Here is a 26905-nt window from a genome sequence, read left to right as displayed (position 1 = left end):
AATGAGCTATTTTAAATACCTTCAAAAAGGTAAAAAAAAATCATGTGTAAAGAATAAGCAAAGTATGAGAACAATGTCTCAAGTAGAGAATATCAATAAATAGAGGTTTAATGAACCACACAGTAATTCTGGCGTTGAAACATACAAATTCATTTGAGGGATTCAGTAGCAGCTGAGAGCTGGTGAAAGAATGAATAAGAAAACTCAGAGACAGGCTGAGACTGCAGCCTGGGGAAATAAGACATGAGCAGAACCTCAGACACCTGGCAGTGCCAGCCTCAGCACACCAGCACGTGCACAGTGGCAGTCTAAGGAGGAAAGGACGGACAGGTATTTGAAGAAATGGGTGTAAGCATCCCAAGCTGACCAAACATTTGACGTAACCAAGAAGTTCAATCACCTCCAAAACTGGATCAACTCAGATCTACAGCTAGACACACAGTCCAACAGTTTAGAGACAGAAGCTGGGAAGTGGCAAAAGAGCCACTCATCACGTACAAGGGAGCCTCAGTAAGATTAGCAGCTGATTTCTCAGAGATCATATATATACAAGATGGCATTAGAACCACATCAAAATGTTGAAAGACTTTTCAACCAAGAATTCTTTACCCAGTGAAACTAGCCTTCAAAAATGAATCAACACAATTCCAAGTGAACAAAAACAGGCAATTGAGGCAACAAGCCCTTCTCATCTCACTTTCCCATCCTTGACTAGACCAACCGTGGTACCAAACAGAGCCCACATTTTACCTCTAACGGCCTCTTTTCAGACACAGAGAATGAGATAACATGGCCCTTGATTTGATGGTCCCCTCAATCAATCTCTAGTTTATTCCTTCACAGAAAGATATGCCAGAGAAACTGAGAGGAATAAACATGAACTCAAGCAGGCTGGAATGGCTCTGCCGACCATTCCTTGCAGTAAAGGAGGCATAGTTATCCTCTCAAGGGAGGAGCAATTTGTGGTGGATGAGGTAGGTGGGAACAGTGTTTCATTTCAACAGCCCCTTCCTTATGCTCCCTTTGGGAAGAGGGAGCCACGTAAGCAGCACATGGGCACTTGCTGTAAGTAGTCAGGCATCTGGTACTGTGTCAATGCACATGAAGAGATTGGATTTCAGTTCACTCTAAAGAGTACTTGCACCTGCTCCTGATGCAACTGAAGTGAAGAAAGGGAATGTTTTCTTGTCCACGCAAACTGCAGAACAGAGCACTGCAGTGAGCAAGACTGAGTGTCATAGAAAATGATTCATAACTAAAAAGTTCTTTTGGATGTGGCTCCTCTCTTGTGGTACGGGGTCATCAAGTTCTTCCTGGTGCAAAGGCTGACTGCTTTGTGCAATTGGGTGTCTTATGCCCACAGAGCAGGCTGAAGAAATAATGGGGCAAACCCAATGAAGGACTTCCTTGTTTGGAAATCCTCAGTGGAACTTGAACTTTAAACATATTTGGGTCTGAGGAGCACCCATATCAACAGCTGCTCCCACCAACCCACAGACCTGTGAGGACAAGAACGGACATTTCGTGTTGTAGACCACTGGAGTCTGGGCACTGTTTGCTAACTGACTCAGAAGATGTCTGTGAGAGAATCTTGTCATTCAGCACTGCTGCCCTGACTTGTGTTTCATCCTCAAGTTCTGGTTTCTCCCAGGAAGGACAGGATGAATGTTCCATAGTAAATTTTTTTGTTACCACCACACATTTGGTTGTGAACTTAGCTTTCATCTTTGGACAAGACAGTGAAACACATTCCAGAGTAGAACAAAGCCCATCCTGGGATGCAGTACTAGGGCACCCTCCACATGTCAGTCAAATGATCGAGCAAGGTAGAGTTGACCATGTCTGACTTTGAGAAAACCCTCCTTCTGGTAAATGTGTTTTCCTATTGCCCCTAAGATTCCTGTACATATCATGGGTCAGCTGTTTCCTTGAAAATCCCCCCTTGTGGTCAAGGTTTTCCTTTTCTTCCTATCCCTCTTCTTTCCTGCACATTGTGATATTATTAACATACAATGTATTAGCTTCAGATGTACAATAATGATTTAATATTTGTTATGTATTGTGAAGTGATCACTACAGTTAATCTAGTCACTATACATAGTTACAAAATTTCTCTTAATGACTTTCAGGTTTATTCTCTTAGCAACCTTCAAATATCCAATACAATATTAAGTATAGTTGTTATGCTGCACATTACAGCCTCACGTCTTATTTTATAACTGGCAAGTTTGTACCTTGACTTTCTTCAGCCATTTTGCCTAACCCTTACCCCTGCCCCCTACCTCCAGCAAAACATTCATTGGTTTTCTGTATCTGTAAGCTTTTTAGATTCCACATGTAAGTGAGATCATGTTTTGTGTCTCCTGAACTGTAGTTTCTAAGGCTCCAGATAAGCAGTACCAAGGTTTCCAAGAACAAAGTTTTAATCAAGTCACTTGATGAGTGCCTTGATAATGACTGATAGGCTTTATGTGGTAGTCAGAAACAGAAGCCAGTGGCTGAACTTCTACCAGACATAAGTATGGTGCCTACTGTCCTCCATCATCTCCTCGGTGGCTTTGGGTCATGGGGATAAATCCTCTTGGTCCAAACCTCCCATCTTGCTCAAGGCTCTACACTTTATTTGGATGTCCTCTGTTGCCAACTATCTGAAAGGGGAAGTCACCTTGGTGACTACTCAGCTATAGGGAGTCTGTTCTTAGGGCACCATCGAAGGGCAACTGCTGTGCAGAACTCTGGCTTATTTTCTGTTTAAAACATCAGGCCCTCCTCTTCTCAATTTGTTAAGTTGGACTAAAATCACCCATGACAACTTGAAACTGTTGGCCCCCTTGCCACTCATTTGAGATTCCTGAGTTTATTTGGATGCTCAAGAGAAAAGCTATGGAACAAGAATGTGAAGCATATTTCAATTGGTATTTTGAAGCCTCCAAACGTAATAGTGAATCCACTATTGCTTCCCTCAGAGAAACAAACTGGCAATTATCTGAAGACTTTCAAATTGGAACAATCCTGAGGCTTCCAAGAGCACTCTCCCTGGCTCCCTCTGCCCCTTCCTGCTCCTCTGAGTGTCCACAATGCTCTCCTCGCTATCTCTCTAAACTTCATTTTATAATACCAAGTCTGATCTCCCGACAGCAGGCTAGCCATACTGCCCTCCCTTAACAGCAGCCCCTTTTAAAGCCAGGTCCAGTGAGGACAGCATCTAAACAATCACATATATCCCTTGGACTAATTATATGCATAGCTAAGGGCTTTCCCAGTGTTAGAGGATTCCACTGAGTGTCCGAGATAATTTGATCTTCTCACTGAAACAGCGTGGCTACTCAGATTTATATCAACAACTACATCTGCTTGTAGGAGGGCTTATGTCTAGAGAAGGAATGGAGACTATTGCTTGGAATAATCCTACTGATGATTTTCCTAGAGTAGGCACAAGGGGACAAGCAGATGTTCAAAAGTTGGCTAAAGGTCTCTCACTTCTCAATAACTATTTCCTAAGTGTATTAACTGGTACATTATTCAACTGTGCATGAGCCTCACAAAAGTATATGACTATGGTATTTTGAAATTTTTTCAAAGTTCTGACATTAAAACCCTGACAGATGAAACTGCCAGTCTATTTAACTCTACCTTTCTGGCAGGATTACAAGATTCCTTAAGTATCTTAGTTAAACAACATTCCTTAACGTGGATTATGCTGAGACCCCATGAATTTGCTACTCTAGCTAAACAGCTTTCTCAGACTCTGACAGAAATCTCCAAAGAGAAAGCTACCAGAGCCAAGGATTCTCAGATCCAAGTGGCTCAGACTCAAACCTTCAAATGAAATAACTGTCCATCAAACCAAGATTTCAAGCCTTACTTGGTACTCCAAGGGTGTATGCTCCTATTGCAAGAAACCAGGATGCTTCAGGACAGCCTTCATCTGCTGTAAGAACTGGCATATAAAGGACACAAAAGAAAGGCTTCAGTTTTGTAAAATGCAAGTGAAATATTTAGGATATTTAATATTCAAACAGAGTGGTACTATTAGACCCTAACCACACTTTAGGTATCCTGTCTTTCTCTCCCTAAAACCAAGAGATAATTGAAAGGATTTTTTAGGATTAACAGATTGCTATAGAAGTTAGGTTCCAAATTTCTTTATTACAACTCAGCCTTTATACAGAGGCTTTAAGGCTGACCAAGTAGAGGCCTTAGACTGGACAGAGGAATCTGAAACTGGATTTAAAAGGATCAAGGATAGCTTCTATGACCCACTTGCTGCTTTAGGACACCCCAGTTATAAATTGCCTTTCCTCATCTTCGTACATGAAAGAAGGAAACACTAGGAGTCTTAGCCCAATGACATGGACAGAAACATATTGGATATCATGGTCAGTTAGATCCAGTGGTCAAAGAGCTATCTCTCTACATGCAAGCAATCATGACCACAGCAAACATACGCTGTTAAGGAAATTGTCATGGGCTCCCCACTGACAGTATGCATTCTCCATTCAGTGGAAGCCCTACTTAATTCTCATACTCAATGTCTACCAGCAGACTGACCTCTTATGAAACCCTTTTGCTGCCCTCTCCAAATGTAACTACTGCTCACTCTGACACCTTGAATCCTGCTACTCTTCTTTCTTCCATATGACAGAACTCCTTATGACTGCTTGGCACTGACCAATCAATTGCTAACTCCTCATATAAATTTACAGGAGACCCCCCTGGATAATGCAGAAATAATCTGGTTTACTGATGGGTCACATATGAGACTGGACATACAGCTGGATATGCTATAGTGTCTTTAACTCCACCTGTAGTAGCTGAATCTTTACTGGAGGCCACCTCTGCTCAGGAAGCAGAGCTTTTGCTCTAGCTTGGGCTTGCTTTTTAGCCAAAGACAAAACAACTAACATACATCCTGATAGTGGAGATGTCTTTGGTGTAGGTCATGACCTGGGGATGCTCTGGAAACAAGGGTTTCTTGACCTCTCTTGGGAAGAAGATTAAAAACATTATGTCTTAAGCTTTATGGATTCCATCTAGATGCCTAAATCTTTTGTTTGTTTCAAAAACTTCTGGGCATTCTCTGAAAAACATGGAGGAAAGCAAAGGATATCAATTGACTGATGCTGCTGTTAAGTCTAAAGCCCTCCAAATTCCTGTTAGATTTGACCCTAATCCCATTGCCTCTTAAGGTTATTGGAGTCATAAAGGAAATTTACAGAGGCTCAACAGTTGGCTATACAACATGACATAGAAATGGGTAGAACAAAGTTGCAGGTTTGATTTTAAAAGGAGCCTATGGGAATAATAGAGGCTGTAAATAGCAGCAGAGAATACTTTAAAAACGGAAATAGAAACTATAAAGAGGAGCCAATTAAGAATGGAAAACTCAATGGTTGAGACAATAGCTGAGCTAAGGGCAATCAAAAGGAGACCAGATAATGCAGAAGAATGAATAAGTAACTTAGAAGACAGGATAACAGAAGTCATCCAATCACAACAGCAGACAGAAAAGCAAGTAAGAACCAATGAAAGCAATATAAGGGACCTAGGGGATAATGCCAACCTATGCATAATAGGGGTCCCAGAAGGAGAAGAAAGAGAAAAGGGAACTGAAAAGGTATTTGAAGAAATCATGACTGAAAACTTTCCAAACTTAAAGAAGGAAATAGATATCCAAGTACAGGAAGCACAGAGGGTCCCAAACAGGAAGAACCCTAATAGACCTCACCAAGACATATTATAATTAAGTTGGCCAAAGTTAAAGATAAAGAAATTATTCTAAAGGCAGCAAGAGAAAAACAAAGAGTTAGTTACAGGGGAATCCCCAAAAGGCTTTCAGCTGATTTTTCTACACAAACATTGCTGGCCAGAGGGATTGGCAAGATATATTCAAAGTCATGAATGAGAAAAAGCTGCAACCTAGGATTCTCTATCCAGCAAGACTATCCTTCAGAGTAGAAGGAGAGAGAAAGAATTTCACAGACAAGCAAAAACTAGAAGAGTTCAGCAATACTAAACCTATGCTAAATGAAATGTTGAAAGGTCTACTCTAAATAGAAAAGCAGGAAGCCATTGAAATGAGAAAACCATAATTAGAAATGTAATAACTACAATGAGTTGCAAGAGAATAAACATAAAGATGTTTAGGGAAAAAAAATAAATCAAAATCCTCAAAGGTGAGAAAGGGGAGCAACAAAATATAGATTTTTTTTCTCTCACTCTTTTCCTTCATTCTTTTTAGGATGTGTTTGAGCCTACATGACTACCAGTCTAAAGCAAACAGATATAGTAAGGGATTAACATACTTGAAAAACAAGGTAACCACAAATCAAAAGTATACAATAGAGTCACAAAAGCCACAATGAAACCAAGCTAATACAAAAGAAAATTATCAAACCAGTAAAATACCATATGATAGCACGTATATGTGGAATCTTAAAACAAAAAAACAAACAAACAAACAAACTTATTTACAAAACAGAAACAGACTTACAGACAGAAAACAAACTTATGGTTACTGGGGTGAGGAATAGGGTAGGAAGGGATAAATTGGGAGTTTGAGATTTGTAGATACTAATATATATAAAATAGATAAACAACAAGTTCATACTGTATAGCACAGGGAACTATATTCAGTATCTTGTAGTAACCTATGGTGAAAAAGAATATGAAAACAAATCTATGTACGTTCACGTATGACTGAAGCACCAGAAATTGACACAACATTGTACACAGACTATACTTCAATAAAAATGAAAAAATAAATAAAAGGAGCCTATGGGGTTCAGTCCTAATGGCCAACCTGTTCTCCCTGATTGCCTAGAAGAACAAATCTTGAATTACACACAGAAATTAACTCATTGGAATACTGACAAAATGGTATCTTGGGGAAAGCAATACCATTGGAAACCATCCCCAAAGATGGCCCCCTGGGTATCAGAGATGTCAAATTTATTCTAAGAATAACCTAGAAAAGCCTCTTCACACAACTGCGGGACATTTTCCTCTTCCCTCACAGCCCTTGGAGATATGGCAAATGGACTTCATCCAGTTATCTTCTTCTCAAGGGTATAAATATGTTCTGGTAATGATTTTTTGTGTTCTTACTAGTAAAAGCATTTCCATGTCACAGAGCTACAGCCACACCAGCTAGTAAAGTATTGTTAGAAAAAATCATCCCAACTTGGGGAGTTTCCTCTGAACTACATAGGGCAGAGGCTCCCACTTTACAGAACAAGTTTTACTCTGTCTGTAACACTGGGCCAGTTATGCAACATTTTCCTGTGCTTACCATCCCTAGTCTTCTGGATTGGTAGAACACACTAAGGGAATAATTAGAACTCAGTTGGCAAAATTAGTTGAATTGTTTAAGCTACCTTGGCCCAAAGTATTGTCTTTGGTTATGCTCAGTCTAAGATCCACTCCCTCAGAAGAAAATAGATTGTCACCATTTGTCACAATTTGACATTGTTACTCGCAGATCCATGAGACTAAATGAATATATGAACCTGCTATGATTACAGGAGAGCTCACCTATTGCCAAGAATTAACTAAAGCACTTGAAATGCAAAGCTTGTCAAGCAGCATTGTAACAGTGCATTCCTGGGAGATGAAGACCTCACATGACCTACAACCTGGTGAGTATGTCTTGGAAACACCTTGGCAAATATGCCCTCCAACCTCTTTGTGGAGGTAATCTTACTAGATACTGTTAACTAATCCTTGCACCACTATACTTAAGGGTGTCGACTCATGGGGAGTCTGACCCAACATGCCCTGCCTCCCCATAATGCAAGACCTATGGAGGACAATTCCCCACTGACCTGGAATGATTTAAGCATCATTCTCGTGTGCCAGGGATGAGTGAAAAAATAATAGGAGGATGTTAATTCCCTGCAAGAGCTATACATACAGGGAAGATATCCACACGTTTAGAAAAGCTCTGATCTTTTACAAAATAATCACAGCCATAACAGAAGATGTGTGATGATCAAATATTTCCCAAAGCTGAGCAAGCAAGGTGTTAAAAATAAAAAAGGCATGAGAACATGGGTCCCTCTTTCAGGGGGGTAGACTAACATGTGAGTTATTCCCTAGATTAAAGTGAAGCTACAAAAGGTGACAGCCTCAATTTAAAGAGGACTGAAGCTTGAAGACATTTGGAGAAATGAAAAATTGTGCCAACTTCTTAGAAACTGAGTGCCTCCCATAACGCCTATTCTCTCAAGTGTCACCAGGCTGTGTTTAATGCCAAAATAAAACTTCATCAGAACACTTAGGAAGTTGCCATCTTTTACTTTGGTCATGGGACATTTATCCAACAATTCACTTTACTCCCAGCCTGGTCCATCACCAGCAAATCAGAGGCCAGCCAAAGGCTGTCCTCTCCTTCTCTGCAAAAATCCTGTGTATCTCTAACTCCCATGAGTGGGCTTTTTGCTCAGTTCCTACACCCCCTACATCTGCCAGCACCCCTCACCCAGGCACATCTATTTCATTTTGGCCCTGAGTTTGGTCTGGGACACTGTAGGGCCCTTGATCAGCCCACAAGTAACAGCATATATTTAGGGCATAAATATCCAATGGCCACCTGTTCCAACACCATGGGTCCTATTTTTCCATCTGGTCCTTCCAGCATGGGCAAAGATCTCAGGGATCAATATGAGTCAGGCATTAGGGATTTCTAATTTATGCCATGAGACTTCTGGTTGATGGACAATACCTAGAAATTTGAGCAGAATGGCTGCAGAAACAGTGGCCAATGTTAGATATCAGACTTCTTTTGTATAATTAACTACTTCCCTAAGACATCAACCAAGAATTGAGAATTTAAGTCTATCAATTTCTTGAGTGGTCAGAAGTCATCCAAGGATGGCTATCAGCAGCAAGGTGGTTATGGTTAGGGGCAGTCATTCATGCCACCTCCAGGGATACACCTCACAAAGACAACGGGAGAGACATGTTTCTCATTCAGCATCCTCCCATCCAAGCTAAATGTGACTGGAAAGCATTCCAAATGAGGACACAGGTCAGATTCAGATACTTAAATGCTAAGAATTTATGTGCTAAGGACTAACATCGAAATATACAACATGGGGACATGAAGACTTTGAACTGTAAGTTACAGGAACACAACTCAAGAGTTGAAAAGGGAGTCCCCAAAGTGGAAGAGGATACAATTGGGAATAAGAAGTCTTATGAGCTAAATTTAGGGAAAATTTCTAAGGAGATAGAGCTGATCCTCTTGGGGAAATCCCCCACCTCTGACCAAGGCCATCCAAACTCTCCCCACTTTCTGGAATCAAAGGAAACTTCAATTCGTCAGCATTCAACACTCCACCCATTGTCAGACCAGTGGGCACCTACTCGTCTTCCTAGGAAAGGCCTAGTTCAGCAGTCCTCAACTAGGGGTAATTTTGCCCCTAAACAAGCTGCTGGTTTTTTCTCCAATTATGTCACTTTAATGCAACGACACCAAAGACACAAGAGATGTTCCTGTTCTTTGTGCAACACATCCATTTACAGAATTGGCCCCTACTGTATACAGTAAGCATGTGATAAAACACTAGAGGTACATGGAGCTTACTTACAGAAGCCAAGAAGTTCACTTTACACATCCAAGGATCAAGCATTAAGAATATAAAGGTACACTGCTTTGAAATGTAAACCAACTTTCACATCCATAGGCGCGTGGAGATGCCCATTCCCATGCAGTCCAAGGTGACAGAATGTCAAGCAGAGGGATTCACGGACCAAATGTCTCAATCTCTGACTTAAAAGGCCCACCGGTGTCATTTCAAAAGGAAAAACAATCCTATACCCAGCAACATTGTCCAAGTAAGTCTACTCAAGGATCTCAAATTTCCTGTGGGCCAGTCGATTGTACTGAGACAAGAAAGTTCCAAGCCTGCTTCAGCAACGGAACCAAAGATCAGACTGATTCCATCAACTGGCAAATGACTGAACTGTGACCTGAGGTCAGTAGGTGCTTGAATCTCTTGGTGAGCACCTCAGAGTCATTTCAGTCCTGTGCCAACTTCTATCCCAACCAGCAACTCCCCAGAGTAGCAGAAGGAAAGATGGCAGGGAGGGAGCAGTGGAAGATTGACTCAGTTCAAGTAGGTTAGTTCCCTTGGTGGAGATCACAACCTTCTAGCCTCAATTTCAAGTTCCTCTGGGTTCCAGGCTCTGTGCTTGACCAAGGCCAGCCAGCCTTGGTCAACTCAAGTTTCTGCCCTGCAAGAAATCTCTCCAGCAAGACCAGAAGGGTCAGTAAGTTGACAGAGGGGCTTTAGCGCTCTAAATTTTAGAGAGGGGAAAGAGTGTTCTTGACTAGAGACAGGATCCATTCTATCAATGATATTACAATGGAAGGAGAGGTTTTCAGTTGTCATTAATTTGTGGAATGGAGCTAATGGCTTTAAGAGATCAGCGATACTGCTAAAAATCCTGTGGTGTAACAGCAGTTCCCCACAAAGAATCATCCAACCTAAAATGTCAACAATACTGAGGTTGGGAAACATTAACGAGCTGGTGCTCTTAGAAGAGAAAATCTGACCAGTCTGCTGCCTTTGATATCTGTTTAGAAGCACAGGTAAAACCTTTAGGATTTGAGTATTCATGACCTGAAGCAGCCCACAAGGATAAACCCAACCCAAATTGTTAGAGCTTGTTTCCTAGAGTGGAGAGATAGCTCTTTGACATTCTTCCAAAGACCCTTCATCTGCTATGCATTGCTTCCTTCAAGAGTGTGCCCGATAACATTGAACACAAGTTGGCTTTTCCCCATTTCCCTTTGGTGACATTTATGCTACAGAGGCCATCTGGTGTCAAGACACGACTAGGAGACCAACTCACCCATTACTTTCTCCTGAACATCAAATCAGACGTGTTGGGTGCAGACCTCAGATCCCAAGACAGCAAGCTCTGCAGTCCTGACTAGGTTCTTTTTGTGCTAGGCTTTCTGTCCATTTTCTGCTTTCCTTCTTCAAATTAGCAACAGAGCAGCACAGACAAGAGCCTTATAGGCACAAATTCTAAGCTTCCACAGACTGGGAGACCTGTGAAATCAATATACCTTGATTTCAATGGTGATTAGCAAACTAATTCTTCTTCCTTCACACAAGGAACCCTCAAGATGTGCACTGGGCCCTGACATTTTGGCAGTGGGGGACACTTTTGCAGCCTCCACATTTCTGATGCCCTGAAAATTTTGTAGGCAGGGAGCATTCCACAACTAAAAGGGTTCCAAGTGGAGCTTCAATGGTCAACATGGATCAAGGTTACAAGACCATTGTTTGAGGTAGATGGACAGAATCTAAAGCTAAAAATGTCCCCTTTGTGCCTCATAAGGTTCAAAGATGCTTTATGCCTAAAGGAGCTGCATTTCATTCCTCTTCATTCAATAGTTGACATCCTTGCTCATCCAGTGCCTGCCCCTGACGGAGGCCATGGAGCTGCATTGCAGCACATGCTAGAGACCACTCCCTGTGCACCTAACAAGAGATGGTTCTCAGTAGCGACCTCAAGTCTTGTCAAGTCCTTGACCTCCTACAGCGGAGAACTTCAGGCCCCTGGAGTACCTAAAATTAAAAGTGTGCTTACAGTGTTTAGCCCAATGCCTTCCAGCCCTCAGTTGCTTCCCCCCCTCCACCACCATCTTATCAGCCTTCCTTTCAGTCCCTCTAATGTCAATTCTTATGAGCGTCTGCCACACTTAAGAATGAAGCTGAAGGTGTGAGGTACCCAGCCCTACCAAGGGAGCTTTTCATGTTGGAGGGAGGCAGCCAAGATAGCAATATCCAGACATATACACTAGATCTGGTGGCCTGAGGCAGGTGGCCTAATACTGTACATGGCCATGAAAATATTCCATATTCCAAATGAGGTCCAGAGAGCTGGGGTGAGGAAGACAGGGCTCATCACTGTTTACGTCCTCCACAAAAACTGTATTCCCAGAGGAAAACTAAGATATTGAGATGTCCTGATCTGCCATCACCTGCCTCAGGACCAAACCAGGCACTCTGGCCACTTCAGTGTCATTGTACCATGCACATTTCCTGATCCCTGGAAGCCTATAGAAGTGACATGGGCTACAGCAGCACATGAGATGATCCAGAGAAGAATTTATGAAACCACAGTCCTAGAAACCTTCCCTGTACCTTGCATTGGTACATGCAGTGTGAGTAGGACATCCTAGGTACTATGTGAGGTCTGAGTGTGGAAGTCTACTGGGCTTTTGATTATGCTTTGGGAAAAACAATATCCTGGTGATTTCAGGAGATTAGTATGGTTGACCCTTGAACAGTGCAGGGTAGGGCACCAACCCCCATGCAGTCAAAAACCCACGTATAACTTTACAGTCAGCCCAGCACATTTACGGCTCTGTATCTGTGAATTCAAACAGCTGATCCTGTAGTACTGTAGTGCGTATTTACAGGAAAAAATTTGCACATAAAGAGACCCACACAGTTCAAACCCATGTTGTTTAAGGGTCAACTGTATATAGGAAAGTCAGGTTGCACAGACATTTTCCTGATTTTTAGCACTTGGCTCAGTTTCTCCAGAAAAAAGGTCTTTAGAACTTGTGATGGTCAATTTCATTTGTCAACTTATCCAGGCGACAGTTTCCACTTATTTCAGACACTAGTGTCTCAAAAGTATTGTGTGATACGTCCAAAATCAGTTGGTTTTAAGTATGGAACATAATCCTAGATAATGTGGGTGCACCTGGTCCCATCACCTCGAAGGCCTGAGGAGCCAATTAGGGGCTTTCCTGATGAAGAAATGCCCCTTGTGCACTGCAGCCTCAATTCCTGCCTAAGACTTCCAGACTGTACTTCCTAACTGGCTGCCCTACGGGTTTTAGGTTTGGCAAGCCATCCCCACAATCACGTGAGTCAACGCCTTGTAATGAATCTCCTGGGGTTTTTTATTATTATTATATTTTAAGAGAAATTGAATTCTAACTCAACTCCTGAGAGTCATCAGAAGCCTTCTGATGATGGTTTTGGCCCCAGGAGCACATGGTTCAAACATGGCCCCTTAGGTCACCTACAAAGATTGAAGCCACTGCCAACATCAACAGCACATGCTAGTTTCTCACTCAGCATCCACCCAGATAAACTAAGCATGATCCAGAGTGTGTCTGACATGAATATATAAGGGTTATTCAGATTCAGGCCTGAGTAGCAAGAATCTTGCACTGGGGTGTGTGCAATAAAGAAGAAGATACCATGTTTAGCTTCAAGTTTCACAAAAGAATCAAGTGATGAAGAGGATTCCTCAAAGTGAGAGTAGAGAATGAAACAAACACATGCCAGGCTGTAGAAGCTAAATTGATGAGATCTATCCAAGGAGGAAGAGTTGGCTTCAGTGGGGGGAGTATCCTGTCCTCTCTCCAGAATATTCTCCCTCCTTTCTGAGCTCATGAGAGAAATAGAGCATCCAGGCCTCTATCCACCAAGGCCCCATGGGAGAAGAGCTACAAGTTGCCCTCAGGTACTCCTTGAAGGACTGAGCTCATTGATTCAGCCAGGAGACATTTTGCTCCCAAGTATAGCTGTGTCGAGACATTTGTCACAGTAGACAAATGCTGTTCAACATCCTACAGTGCACGGGACAGCCCCCGACAATGGAGACTCATCCAGCCAGAGACATCCATAAGAATGAGGTTAGAAAGTCCTGACCTAGCTGGCTGCTTTGAGACCAAGTTCAGATAAAATGAAGTCTTTGGACATTGCCCAGCACGGGCAAAACCTTCAAGAGTTCTAAGACCCTTTAACTCGAGATGCACACAAAAATAAAGTCCCACCTTGGTGGTGAAATCTTGTTCTTCAGAGATGAGATGAGTCACCTTCCACCTATCTCTTCAACGTTTTCCTAAGACCACTCCCCTCTGCCATGCACTGCTGCCCTAAAGGCTTGTACAAAGACAGTGAAGGTAACAGTTGAGCACTGCTGTTCCCCTCTGGGGACACTGAATACAGTTGCTACATTGATATCTTGAAAGCTATGACTGGAGACCAACCTGCCTATCATTCTTTGCACTGGAGGCCCTATCTGGTATGTTGGGCACAGGGCTTAAACTCCATGACTCTGTGGTCCTGCCCAGGTGCCCTTTGCTAAGTTTCGTCTCCACTGTCTGCATTCTTTCCACAAAGCAGCAGACCAATACAGAAAAGAGCCCCACAGGTGTGGACTCAGAATAGGCTTCAGTAGACCAAGGCATCCATGAAATAGAGATCTTAGCCTCTATGGCAATTGACAACCAGGAGTTCTATTTCTTCGTACAGGATAACATTAAGAAAACATTGGGTCCTGACACTTCAATGGGATAAATCCCTGTGGCCTATGTATCAATGGCATCTTAACGCTACAGAGAGCTGCATTCAACAGCTGGAGGTACTTCTAATGAAACTTCACTGGTCAGAGGTTACCAGATCCTTGGCACAGATGACCCACCTATACAGAATCAGGTTAAAAGTGTCCTTTCCATGTCTAATAAATTTCATAGATACTTATGTTCTGAAGCTTAAAGAACATGACCTTACAGCTGCCAACAGCCAAGTCCCTGACCTGAGAAAGTTAAGAAAATTAAGTCCATCATACGGCGATGATTAGAGGTCAAAGTTCAACCTGACTAGATGACTTTCCCTTCAGAAAAACAAAGGTCCAGGGGGAAGTTTTTGGGCCAAGGATCCCAAACACCCCAGGGCTCCTTGTCTGCCCACGTGACTATTTTTTGGATTGAATGAAAAAGAGGAAGATATAGATGAAGCATGAAGTATCAGGTGAACAGAGACCCTCCAAGGATGGAAAGTACACACAGCAGTCCTACAGCAAGTCCTTGTTTCCCATGAGGGGGCTCTTGGAATCAGACCATAGGTTGCGACTTAGGAGGGGGACTAAAACAATCCTTCAAGGAGCAACACATCTTCCAACTAAAGAGTTAAAGACACAACAAGGGGACTACACAATCCATTTGTCAAATCACATGACACTTTCTAGTCACTGGATCACTGTGCCTTCCAAGGGTGACTAAGCACACAACTAAGATACAAGAAGGGCCATAAAGAAGATTGTCATTGTGATGACAATCTTGATCAAATGCCACCAAGTCGTCCCAGAAAGATGTCTGCTCACCAAGCACAACAATGATACATCAAATGTATGTACTTGCGACGAGCCCTTCAAGAGCCAGGTCCAGGGCACTTTTGAAACCTCAGGGTGAGTATGTGGCATCAATCACTTACTGCTCTAGGATGATACAGATCTGTGGACTGACCAGTAACTCATTTTATGAAACATTTCCTAAGGGTCTAAGGGTATGATCCCTTTTCTTCCATGAAGGGGCACCCAGGTCTATGTTCCATTGTTCTGGACACTGGTACCCATGACCATGAACACTAGCATATCTGTCAGTGAAAATCTGCTTGACTTACTTTTCACAGTAAGGCCACCATGGGCAGGCCAGGCTCCAGTGTATGGTGAACCAGATTATCAGTCCTTGCCTAAGGCCCTCAGCCCAAGGCAATTTACCCTTGATGCTAGCTCCAGGTTTGTCCCTAGCAATGTGTTCTAGATCCCCTAATGGTCACGCAATTCTTTGATCACATATCACACCCCTGGATTTCATCTGTTCCATGTTGACTCAGCCCACCTCAGCCCACGTCTTCTGAGGTTCCCTAAAACAGCCTTGGCCATGGACTTTCAAGGAACAGACTTACAAGAGGGTCAGACAGTGTTCAACTTGGGTTGAATGGAGAGCAGGAGGCATGCACAATGCAGCACAGACTAACGTGGAAGGAGAGAGTCCACCCTTAGCAGACAACCTCTGAGCTCTGTAGGAGGTTGTTCTGGGGTAAAACTTGAACAGACCCAAATGTCTGATTTCAGGGGCCCCTCTTGAGGAATAAGGAAAAACTTTCTTCTATCTTGAGTATCACAAACACCTAGAACAGAGCTGTACGGAGATGCCTTTTTTCTTTTCAGTCAACAAATATTTGAGCAAGAAATGGAAAAGGAACTACAACATTATCAAAAGGTACCCTTCACCCTGGTAAAGTCCTCCTGGCAATCACAGGACATCTCCAAGCTTTATCATGAAGATGCATTGTGGTCAAATAGCCTGGATCTCAGTTGGATCCATAACCTACTCTTCCAAGTAACATCTGCTGATGAAACCCAGTCACCACTCTACCTCTCCCATCAGCCACACTGGCCTACTGCTTCCAGCCAGAGCACAGAACAGATGTTTACCTCTGGGCCAGCACCAGGAGACCTAACGAAAACTCTACAACACCAAGCACAGCAACCCCCGACATTCACAAGGACAATGAGAACCAAGTTGTGGTTACATCTCTACAGAGAAAGCTTAGTTAGAAACAGGTCCATCCTCATACCCAGATTCACGGCTGAAGGCTCCTGAGCTTAAGGGCAAAAGCAGATCTTCAGCATTGATGATTTTGGGGTGAGGGCATGCTCTGACTTCCCAGTCATGCCAGCAGTCTCCCAAACTACCTGACTTCCCTGATACTAAGTAAAGGTAGGTAAGTGTCCAAGAAACTATACTTCTTCAAGCTATTTATGGTTAAGACAGAAGTTCTGGGCGATTCTTCTTCTGGAAAACATGAAGTAAGCAGAGTAAACGTCTCACTGAGAGTTGACCACTAGCTAGTGTGATGGTCCCCAGGGAGGAAGTGACATTTATGGTAGCAGGGGTGTATTCCAGGGATTTGGTTGAGCCACCCTGTTCATTTGATGTAATTGCTGAGTATATGGCAATGGGAAAGGGGCTTCACATAACTAGAGTCCCCAGATAAAAACTTGGACCCTAGCAGAAAAGATTGAGGGGGAGGCCTCTCTAGAAATGGGATAAAGGACCCAAAACCACTCACAGGCCCTCCACAGCATTTTCAGTACAACCATTTCCATTGCTTCTGGCTGCTTCTTATGTCAATCTCTCTAAGAAGCACCAAAACAGAGATCAATCCAGAAGCTTTGCATCCAACCCTGTAGTTCATCCCCTAAACTTTCTTTGAAAGAACTGCGGCCCCAAAATTGAAACTCACAGGCCTAGCAGGATGCAAAAGGAAACGTCATTAGGATGAGGTTTGACAAGGGAACCCCAGGATGAGATCTACTTGTTTCCAGATGGGCGCATGATACACATCCGTCCTGATGATGTGTGCTGTGCGACACCACTGATAATCCCTGCACTGAAAACGCCAAGATGCTCATCCCCCTCAGGGCATGGCCCTCACTCCAATGAGAACTGCCTCACCCAAGGCTATGCGCCTTCCCTGGGGGAGGCCACATTCACTGGCTGGTCTGAAGTAACCAGAGGTCCATCCATGTTGCTCAGTTTAGGACAACTCTAGAGGGCCACTCTGGCTCCAGAGCTCCTCATGAAGCTGGTCAAAACTTGCATTGATTACAGTTCAGCTTCTCTCTCTGTCCTATCTTGCTGTCTTGACTTCTTTTCCAGTGTTCCCAAGTACACTTCCTATAAACCAAATGCATGTAAATTATCTCAAGGAGTCTGCTTTTCTAGGGAAGCCAAACTCAGACACTTAACTTTTCATATGCTTTTATCTTCAAATTTGTAAGTGACACAGGAAATGAAATTTTCGTTCCTTGATGAGTACGTAAACTATCCTCAGTTCCCTGGGTTTACTAGTGCAGAGATGATACAGTTATATGGAACTACAGATTTTGCTCAGCTTGTAATACATAAACTGAGAAAATTCTTGGGACCACCCACAGCTTTCCCTAGCAGACACCCAGTCTCACTTCACATCACAGGATTGGGGCTCTTTGATCTGTCCAGTAAGCCTAAAACACATTATAACAATTAACGGTTCTTTTTTTTTCCTATTATCAAGTGCTTTTCCTTGAGGATCCAGGAATGCTTGGGGAATTGGGGAAAAAATTCTCTGTTGACATGGCATTCTTTCTCCAACTCTGGCAGATAGAGAAGGAATAAAGGAGAGAGGGAGGCAGAGAGCCATTATTTACTGGACAATTCTGACAGAGAACACTCCAGAACTTTCTTGGTCATTTGAGGACGACAATAAGGCACCCAGCAACCACCACTAAGCCTATGGGACTGAGGTATCCCTCTTCTGTTCTCCAACATGCTCATTAGAATGACAAAAGCTTCACCTTCACACCAGGGCCTGTGCATCACCAACTGGGAGTGGATCTTAAGGTCCCTCACCAAGTTACTTCCTAGAGAGCTTAAAGGAGGGAGGAGCCAAGGAGTCACAAAGCAGCTCCCTGCTCGGAAATCCCAGGAGAAAAATTCAACAACCTGTGATCCAAGATCTCAAGTGTCTCTTTGTGCCAACTCCAGTCATTACAGCATGTGCCACTCCGCTGTATTTTTTCTATGAATGGAAGTATAGACCTATTGATAATCACTTTAAATATCAATGGACTAAATGCTCCAATCGAAAGACATGGGGTGGCTGATTGGATAAAAACAAGACCCATCTGTATCCTGCTTACAAGAGACTCCAGAGCTAAAGACAGACTGAAAGTGAGGAGATGGGAGAAGATCACGCAGATGGAAGTGACAAGGAAGCGGGGGCAGCAATACTCAGACAAAACAGACTTTAGAACAAAGTCTAACAGACAAAAGGGCATTATATAGTGAGAAAGGTAAAGAAGGGCATCATATAATAAAGATAGCAATACAAGAGGATATAACACTCATTAACCTACATGCACCTCACACAGGAGCACAAAGGGAGGAGCTGACAATAGTAGGGGACTTTTAACACCCCACTTCCAGTGCACAGACCATTTAGACAGGAAAAAAGCCAGTTAGGAAGCAGTGGTCTCATGTTCTGTCTACAGGACAGAGCCTGGGTCTGTTTGTATACATAGAAATGAACTGGTGTTTAAGTCATGAACCTTACAGAGAATGCCAGTATTTGCTGGAACTCCACTAAGTGAACTAGAAATTTCGTCCTCTGAAGGAAGAAGCCCTAGTTCCCACAGATGACTGTTACCTGGATAAAGTAAGAATATTCTGAATAACTGAAGTCAAACTGCAGCAGTCAGGGTATCTCATGGTACCTGGGTAGAAGCCAAAATAGATCTAGATAGCTGGACATTCCAGGTTCTCTCAGGTGAGCAAGGCAAACTCACTCAGTTAATGGATTTATTCTTTACATGTACCAAGTGCCCATGGTTCCCACAAGATCAGATTCCCAAGGATTACTGGACTATGGCAAAATGTTCAAGCCAGGGACTTAGTAGTTAGGTGACATCCACCATGACAGTTTCATCGGTATCTCCAACTGACCTGTATCTTCAGATGCCTAAAAATAGGAACGGGACATGCTTTAAAGGAGCCAAACTTAGAACCAACACCTGCCCCGAGCTCTCCACGAATTTGGCATGAAGGAACTCTAAACACAGCTGCATTTTTTCTTCTACTACACAAGTCACTTAGGGCAACACCTACTCTGCACAGAAGATATTTTTGGTCTACCTTATCGTTGTCATTATATGGTTAGACCTGGAAATCACAAGTACCAAGTATTCTGGAACACACCTATAGCCACAATGTGGAAGTTAACATCAGACCCCTAAGATTTCAAAGTTCATACATTTGCCTGTTAGAAAAGAAAAGAAAAGAAAAGAAAACCTTAACTTGGAGATCAGCTCCAAGCACATTACTAAGACCTTATAGACTGAATTTCTAGCCATGAAACATCAAGTATGGGTTTAGAACTTCCCATTATGAGCCAGATGACATAAGGCTCAAAGGCATAAGGTCACATAGGCACTATCAGTTTTATGTAGATAATATATTTGTTGTGAGTCCCAAACAAATCTAAGGTTGCATTTAAATTATGAGAATTAACTCCACACCCCCATCATCCCCTACCTCTGTCACACCTCTACGTCTCAGCTTACACCTGTGGCCCCATGGCAAAATCTCTGTGTCAAGGAGGGGAAATTCGAGCCCTGGTTCACAGATGGATTTGTTCCATATATAACAATGAATTGTTAATGCACTGCTGCACCATGGACTCCTTAGAGGATACCCTAAGGAACACGGAGGGAAAATTCTCCCCACAGGCATAAGTTCAGTCAGTACACTCGGTCATTTCTCATATGACATGAAATGGGGTCTAAGATGGATATTCAGAATCACATGTATTAGCAAATGGGCTGGCTGGCTGTCAGTCCTGGAAGCAGCAAGACTAGAAGATTAGAAACAAGGAGGTCTAGGGAAGAGGCATGTAGAAAGACCTATGGGAAAAGGCACAAAGCCTAAGTTTTTGTGTTTTGTTTTGTTTTTCCAGATCACAAGACAGTGCCTACCAGATCATCATAGAAGATGCCCTCAGCAAGTGGATAGGATAGCTTCTCCAGAAGTCAGCCAGCTTCCGTGCTCAGCCACCCAAGCACTTGCAGAAAAGGGCCTACCATTCTGTTGGTCCAACATCATGGCTCCCTCTCAAAGCCAATCTAGCTACTGCCATTGTTTTAAAGTTGGTGGTCAGCAGACACAGGTGCTAAGCCCTCCACAGGGCATCCTCCAGCCTCTTGTTGGCAAGGTGATTACATCTGACCCCTCCATCCCAAAGGAAGCATCCGTCCCACCGTGGTAACTATTCTGGATTTGAATCCACCTTCCATGCCCAGGCACTTCCATGCACAGTGCCTGTGTGAGCAACAGTGAGGGCTTCCAGGATACCTAAGTTACTGCATGGAAGCCCATGTAAGTCACCTGGAGCAAGTGATCCATTTCAGTGACGAGGATAAACAATGGACACATGATCACAGGAACCTTGATTTTCTCCTGTATCATCCAGAAGCTGTCAGATCAACTGGTCATTGAAATGACTTCTTAAATGTGCAGCTAAAGCACCAGACTGAAGAACTGCAGAGATGGAGTGTTTCAAAAAAAAAAAAAAAATGCACCACAGAGATCTCCCTTTAAGGAAGGACACGTTGCTTGGTAGGGAGCACAGTAGGCTAGAGAGCTTCCAGCTAGCTGTCAGGACACATGCAGGGACCAAAGGAGCCAGGAGTAAAAATCCCGGCCATATCCATCTGGTGTGGGATGACTAGTGGGGGCAACTAATGGAAGATACCCGCAGGTGCTCTCCACCTGGTTCTTGGTCCATCTTCTATCCCAGTCTGACTTGTGCCTAGTCCTTCCTTTGACACGTGATAAACATACTACATACTCTTGCATTCTTAAGTCAGCCTCAGAGTATCCTTCCCAGAAAACAACTGCACAACCGTCATGAAGTAGTAGCAGCAGACTCAACAAGGTCCAAGGGGTGAGAAGAATCAGACATGTGATGCTTTTCCCCGACCCACCCACGTTCACCAGCAGTTTTGGAAGACATCTCCAGCACATCCATGGCCTCCCCAGCTCAAGTGCCCACATATTTGCCTGCTTTCTTTGGTACCATGGGAGCTTGCTCAGCCACAGACCATAAACTGCAGTTAATGCCCTTGAGGATACCCACCCCTGCTCTCAACCAACAAGGGAGAGATGGTCATCAGGCGACTGCCTCAGCCACCCCATTGCACAGGAGTGTCACCAGATGTGCACTACGCAGTACAGTGTATCACAGGCTCCCCTGAGGGGCTGAGGCCCAGATGCCCATAGCAGTAAACCCGCTAACACACCATTTGACTTTCTCCTTCCCCAGTCCCATTTTCCTCAGTCTCCCTCATGCTTCCTGGGACCACCTACCAGATGAACTACCTTCATCCGTATCCCTTGTCTCAGGGTCTGCTTTCTGGGAAAGTTAAACTAAGAAGTCCATTCATGGGATTACAGTCAGATTGAGTCCAAAATCTGGTGACACTGTTGGGAGTGAACATGACCCCCCAGATTCATGTGAAGCCCAACCCCCAATATGATGGAACTGGGAGGTGAGGCCTTGGGAGGTAATTAGGTTTAGATGAGGTCATATGGGTGGGTCTCCCATGATGGGATTAGTGGCCTCCAAAGAGGAAGGAGACCAGCACGCCCTTGCTTTCTACCACATGAAACAGAAGATGGTCATCTTTAAGCCAGGAGGAAAGCTCTCACCAGGAAATCTATCTCCTGGTGAGACAGGGAGAAAGAGGGCAGGACACAGCCATTAAAGGAATGACATAGTAGCTACCACCAAGATGGCAGAAAATCAACTCCCAATAGTCTGAGGCCCAAGATGGCAGGATATTCAACCTCCAGCTGACTATGAGTTTCATTATACACACTGTAATGTATTAGCATGGTGAATGACACACCCACAGGGGCCATGACAGTTCCAAGGTTAACCATGAAAGGTCAAAGAGGGCAGTGGCCCAATTCCTGGGAATCCCCGCCCCTTCCCCAAAGTTGTTGGAATTACCCTCCTACCCATTAGCATATGAAGTTACCAAGCCCATAAAAACTAACCCCACACCTCATGGTGGCTCTCTCTCACCTGAGATGGCCAGCACTCTGTGGAATGTACACCTTTCTGAATAAATCTACTTTTATTCAACTATGGCTCGCTCTTGATTTCTTTCCTGCTCGAAGCCCAAGGACCCTCACTTGGCGGGGTGCATCCCAAGGACTTGAGACCTGGGACATGGCCATCTTCTCACATGCCCCATTTTTTCCTGCATCACTGGCAACTTCATCTTGGATTTCCCAGGTTGTTCATCTCTTTAGACCTAGCAGGTCTCCAGCTCTTCAACCTCCCCTTTCCTCCAGTCCACCGCAAAACGCTGCAGTGTTTCAGCCACATTCTCCCCAATAGTGTTTCCAGGCTCATCTCAGCTTCACTGGAAGAAGTTTGGCTCTTGGTGAAGGTAGCCACTGGAACAAGGGTTGTGATCACACTGATGGAGAACGCAGCCTTGCACCCCCTGACACTGAGCAGAGGTCTGTGCATGCCTGTCCCCCAGCCCTTCCCGTCCCTCCCTGAGTCTGATCCAGGAGGCTCCCCTCTGAAAGTCTGTATCTCAGTGAATCAGCAGTTTCCCAATTAGTGCAGAGAAAAAAAAAAAAAAAAAAAAAGACAGAATCCACGTTCTGTCTCCAGATCAGAGAGCTAAGCTGAGTATGAAAGGAGAATGTTATCATTCTTAGAGCTAAGGCAGACAACATTAATCACAGAAGAACAATTTAACCTTTTGTAAAGATCCTATTTGAACCCTTTTTTCTGCTTGTCCTTGCATGTCCCTTTAGTAGGTCAAGGCAACCGATTCTGTCCTTACAGCTCTGCTGATAATATACTTGGAGTGCCCTGAGGCTATTGGTGAAACAGACACCAGATCAAGGTTGTTTGCTAGATTCTTGAAATAGTCCCAAACACTCTTTGTCCTTCAGATTTTTAGCGAGGCCTGGCCTATGAAGACTCGACCTGGACGTCTGGTGCTGGGTGCTACTCCTAGTGTCAACAGAAATCCTCCTTCTAGAAAAAGCAGTTGAGTGGCAAGTTGGACCATAAGCTTAAGAAATTTAGCTCAACAGTATAGAAGTCTGAATAAAGACTTCCAGATCCTCCTAAAAACCTAGCAACTGAAATGTAGCTGTGGGCTCTTGGGTATGTTTCCAGTGTTCCATATGTGTAAAATACATTTCAGTAAAACTTTAGACATTGCTAAGGTCACTACAACTTGCTGAATGTCTATGTTTTAGTCATAAAGTCCAAATTTTGTTCCTTGAATACTCAAAAATCAAAGATTTAGACTCAAATTAAAACATGGTAACTGATAACCTCCTAGATTAAGGTTTGTCACCTTAGGCTTTTTGAATTTGTAGACATGCTTAGTTGCTTATCATGTAATAGTTTGTTGCCTTTGCAATTTTAAGTTCAATTTTAAAACTGTGGTTCCAAAGTGAAGCTTTTGGTTTTACATGACTATTTTAAGAATTTCTCAGAAACAAAAGTTTATACCTTATATCCAGAGAAAAATATAATTCAAAGGGACATATGCACCCCAGTGTTCCCAGCAGCACTATTTACAATAGCCAAGACAAGGAAACAACCCAAATGTCCATTGACAGAGGGCTGGATATATATACAATATGGTATATATACACAATGGAATACTACTCAACCATAAAAAATAAAATGCCACTTGCAGCAACATGGATGGATCTGGAGATCATCCTTCTAAGTGAAGTAAGCCAGAAAAAGAAAAATGCCACGTGATATCTCTTACATGCGGAATCTAAAATGAACAAATGAACTTATTTACAAAACAAACAGACTCACAGAGAGAACTTCTGATTACCAGGGGTAAAAGGGGTAGGAAGGGATAAATTGGGAGTTTGAAGTTTGCACCTCCTGGGGAATGATGGAAATGTTGTCTTGGTTGTGGTGGTTTCATGGGTGTACACATCGATCAAAATTCAAATTGTACATCTGAAATATGTGTAGTTGGTACCATACCACAATAAAGGTGTTAAAAAAAGAGTTTATGCCTGCGGCCACATGCGTAACATTACAAGGTGTTCACAACGCACAGGATTTTGTGATAAGGTGAGTTGCCCTGCATGGCACACAGCCTGGGCCTGAGAGAGTCAGATCCCATGCTCTCCAGCAGGCGAGTAATTATCTCTCAAAAGGTAGGTGAGTTTAGTATATGGAGAGGTGATTCACACAGGACCAGGAATCCTCTGCAGGAAAAGAGCAAGAGCAGAGATGGTCCGGCAGAGGAACGACGCCCCAACGACATCCTTAATCCCATCCTTGAGTCCCTAGTTGCCCTCCTGGCAGCTGGACCAGGGGAGTCCTCTAGCACCACCTGGTGGCCCTGGGGCATCACAACAGCAGACATGGAGATGAGAAACCCCTGGAAGCTTAACACTCTGGTCTCCCAAGCCCACCCTAGGAAGCCTGTGCTCAAGATCATCAGACCTTAATGGAGACAAGGCCAATCTTGGAATACCCTGAAAACCTACTCAGTATCTCAGGAGTAGGCCTGGGTACATCTTTTCTCCAACTGCATCCTCTCCACTGACCCTAAATCAGCCTCAGGGCTCAGCCAGCCCTGGCTTGGCTCACTACATGACCTTCCGGCCAGAGGGCACCAGAACACACACCCCTAAGGAGCTCCCAACCACATCCATCTCAGAGTAGCTGGATGAGCCAGAGATGCTGTGCACAGGCAGCAAGACGTGCTAGGACGAGACAGTCCCATCTCTGGAGAGTCCCATGGGGGCATTCTCTTAACCATGAAGGCACCCAGCCACACCAAAGCTAAGCAGGACTTGGGAGAAGTCCTCTCGCAGATCTGCAGGTGAAGTGGTCCGGGGACAGCAGTGAGTGACATGGGCCATCTGCTTGTCACAGTCAGCATCCCATGATCACCTCTAATTCGCCCAACGGTCGTAACTGCCTCAGGTGAGACATGGAGAGCATTTGATCAAGAACAAACTGCGGAGTCCAGGAGGCTGCCCTGCATACACATTATGCTCAGTATGTAATGCGTATGTCGAAAAATGCTCTAATAAGACATCTTAAAACTCGCTTTGTCAAGCAGTAACAAGACGGAATAGAGCGGCTTCTATGGTTCATTCCTTAGTGGTAAGAGATTAAGGGTACAGGACAGCCTAGTTTGAAAGCCCATAACCCTGACAAAACTGACAGTCTTTCTCCAAGGAGGGCCTCGGTGATTTTTTTTTTTTTGAATACTATACAATATACCCACAGCAGATGAACAGCAAAATGGATTGCCTAACAAGTCAGTTTAAGTAATCCACTCACTGCCACCTGGCAGAAGTGATAAATTTCAAGATCTGTGACAGACGAAAACCATGATGCTTAATGTCAGGTCCTTATGCACTCAAGTCAGAGCTGCATGTAGATTTTCACTCTTCGATCGTCATTCACACTACTGGAAGTTCAGAAAGTCGGGCCGCTTATCACAGGGGACCCTGCGGAACCTGGTGAGTCCGCAGGTGGCTTTGACAGCACTACGGCCCACCCCTCCCCAAAGCGGCATCACAGGCTGGCCTCCAGCAGTGCTGACACTTACCGACCAAATGGAGACCAGCAGGGGACACTTGAGACAAGGTCTGGTCCTCTGGCCAGGCCAGCCTCCTCTCCTCTGGGAGAGGAAGGGGCTCATTCCCCTCCCCCATCTCTTGGCCAACTGCTCCGTCCAGCCAGAGCAGGTCAGCACAAGGACAGGCACCCCCTGCGCTGCAGGCCCACGGACTGCGCTTCAAAAGCGGGAGTTATTCTAGAAGAGTGAACTCAGATGCAAGAGGTGCTCCTTGGGAGATTCTCCAGGCTCCATGAGGGGCACAAGCCCAGGGGTTCTAAGGATGCCCTTATATAAATTATATAATAAGGGGTTATTTAGTGCCGGGGTAGAGAGGGCAGGCCATCGGGCAGCGCCCAGCTTCCCCACTCTGCACGGACAGTCAGGTAGGCACACCACACACCTTCAGGCATGAGCACGCAGCTTGTGTTTGAGGCTGACCTTCAGAGGAAAAGCATGGGACATCCAACCTCTCATTACCTGCAGGTACCCTGGATGTCTGTACCATGGAGCAAGAAAGCCCCCGCGGCTCCCATAGCCCTTTCTGTGCACTGTCTCACCAGGGAAGACAGAGGTCCAGCCACAGATGATCATCCAGGCCTCCCTGGGACACCCAGACTCAGTTACTTCAGGGCAGGATCCACCCACCAAGACAGCTTCACACACATACCTCGTCTATGTTGGGCCTCACTTTACAGACTGCTATTTTCCCCTCAAATTAAAGGTTTGCGGCAAGCCTGCATCCGTAAGTGTCAGGGCCATTTTCCCAGCACGTGCTCGCTGCATGTTTGTCACAATTTTGGTATTCTCACATGTTTCAAACTTTCATTACTATTTGTTATGCTAATCTGATCAATGATCTTTGATGTTACTCTTGTTTGGAGCACCATGAACTGCA

General features: G+C 44.1%; 1 long non-coding RNA gene across 3 annotated transcripts in view; it reads right to left on the bottom strand.

Annotated features, from left to right (window-relative positions):
• The window catches only part of LOC116667949, a 173661-nt gene that overhangs the window by 125591 nt on the left and 21165 nt on the right, over positions 1-26905 (bottom strand). For 2 of the 3 annotated variants that reach the window (XR_004324948.1, XR_004324951.1), the window contains exon 2: positions 3866-3940. The exons of the other annotated variant lie outside the window; for it this stretch is intronic. This is a non-coding gene — a long non-coding RNA (uncharacterized LOC116667949). The remainder of the gene's footprint in view (positions 1-3865; positions 3941-26905) is intronic. 3 annotated transcript variants of the gene reach the window in all.

This window comes from Camelus ferus, chromosome 2, assembly GCF_009834535.1.
Source record: "Camelus ferus isolate YT-003-E chromosome 2, BCGSAC_Cfer_1.0, whole genome shotgun sequence".
Taxonomy (NCBI): Eukaryota; Metazoa; Chordata; class Mammalia; order Artiodactyla; family Camelidae; genus Camelus; species Camelus ferus.
This window is presented reverse-complemented; position numbering and strand designations above follow the sequence as displayed.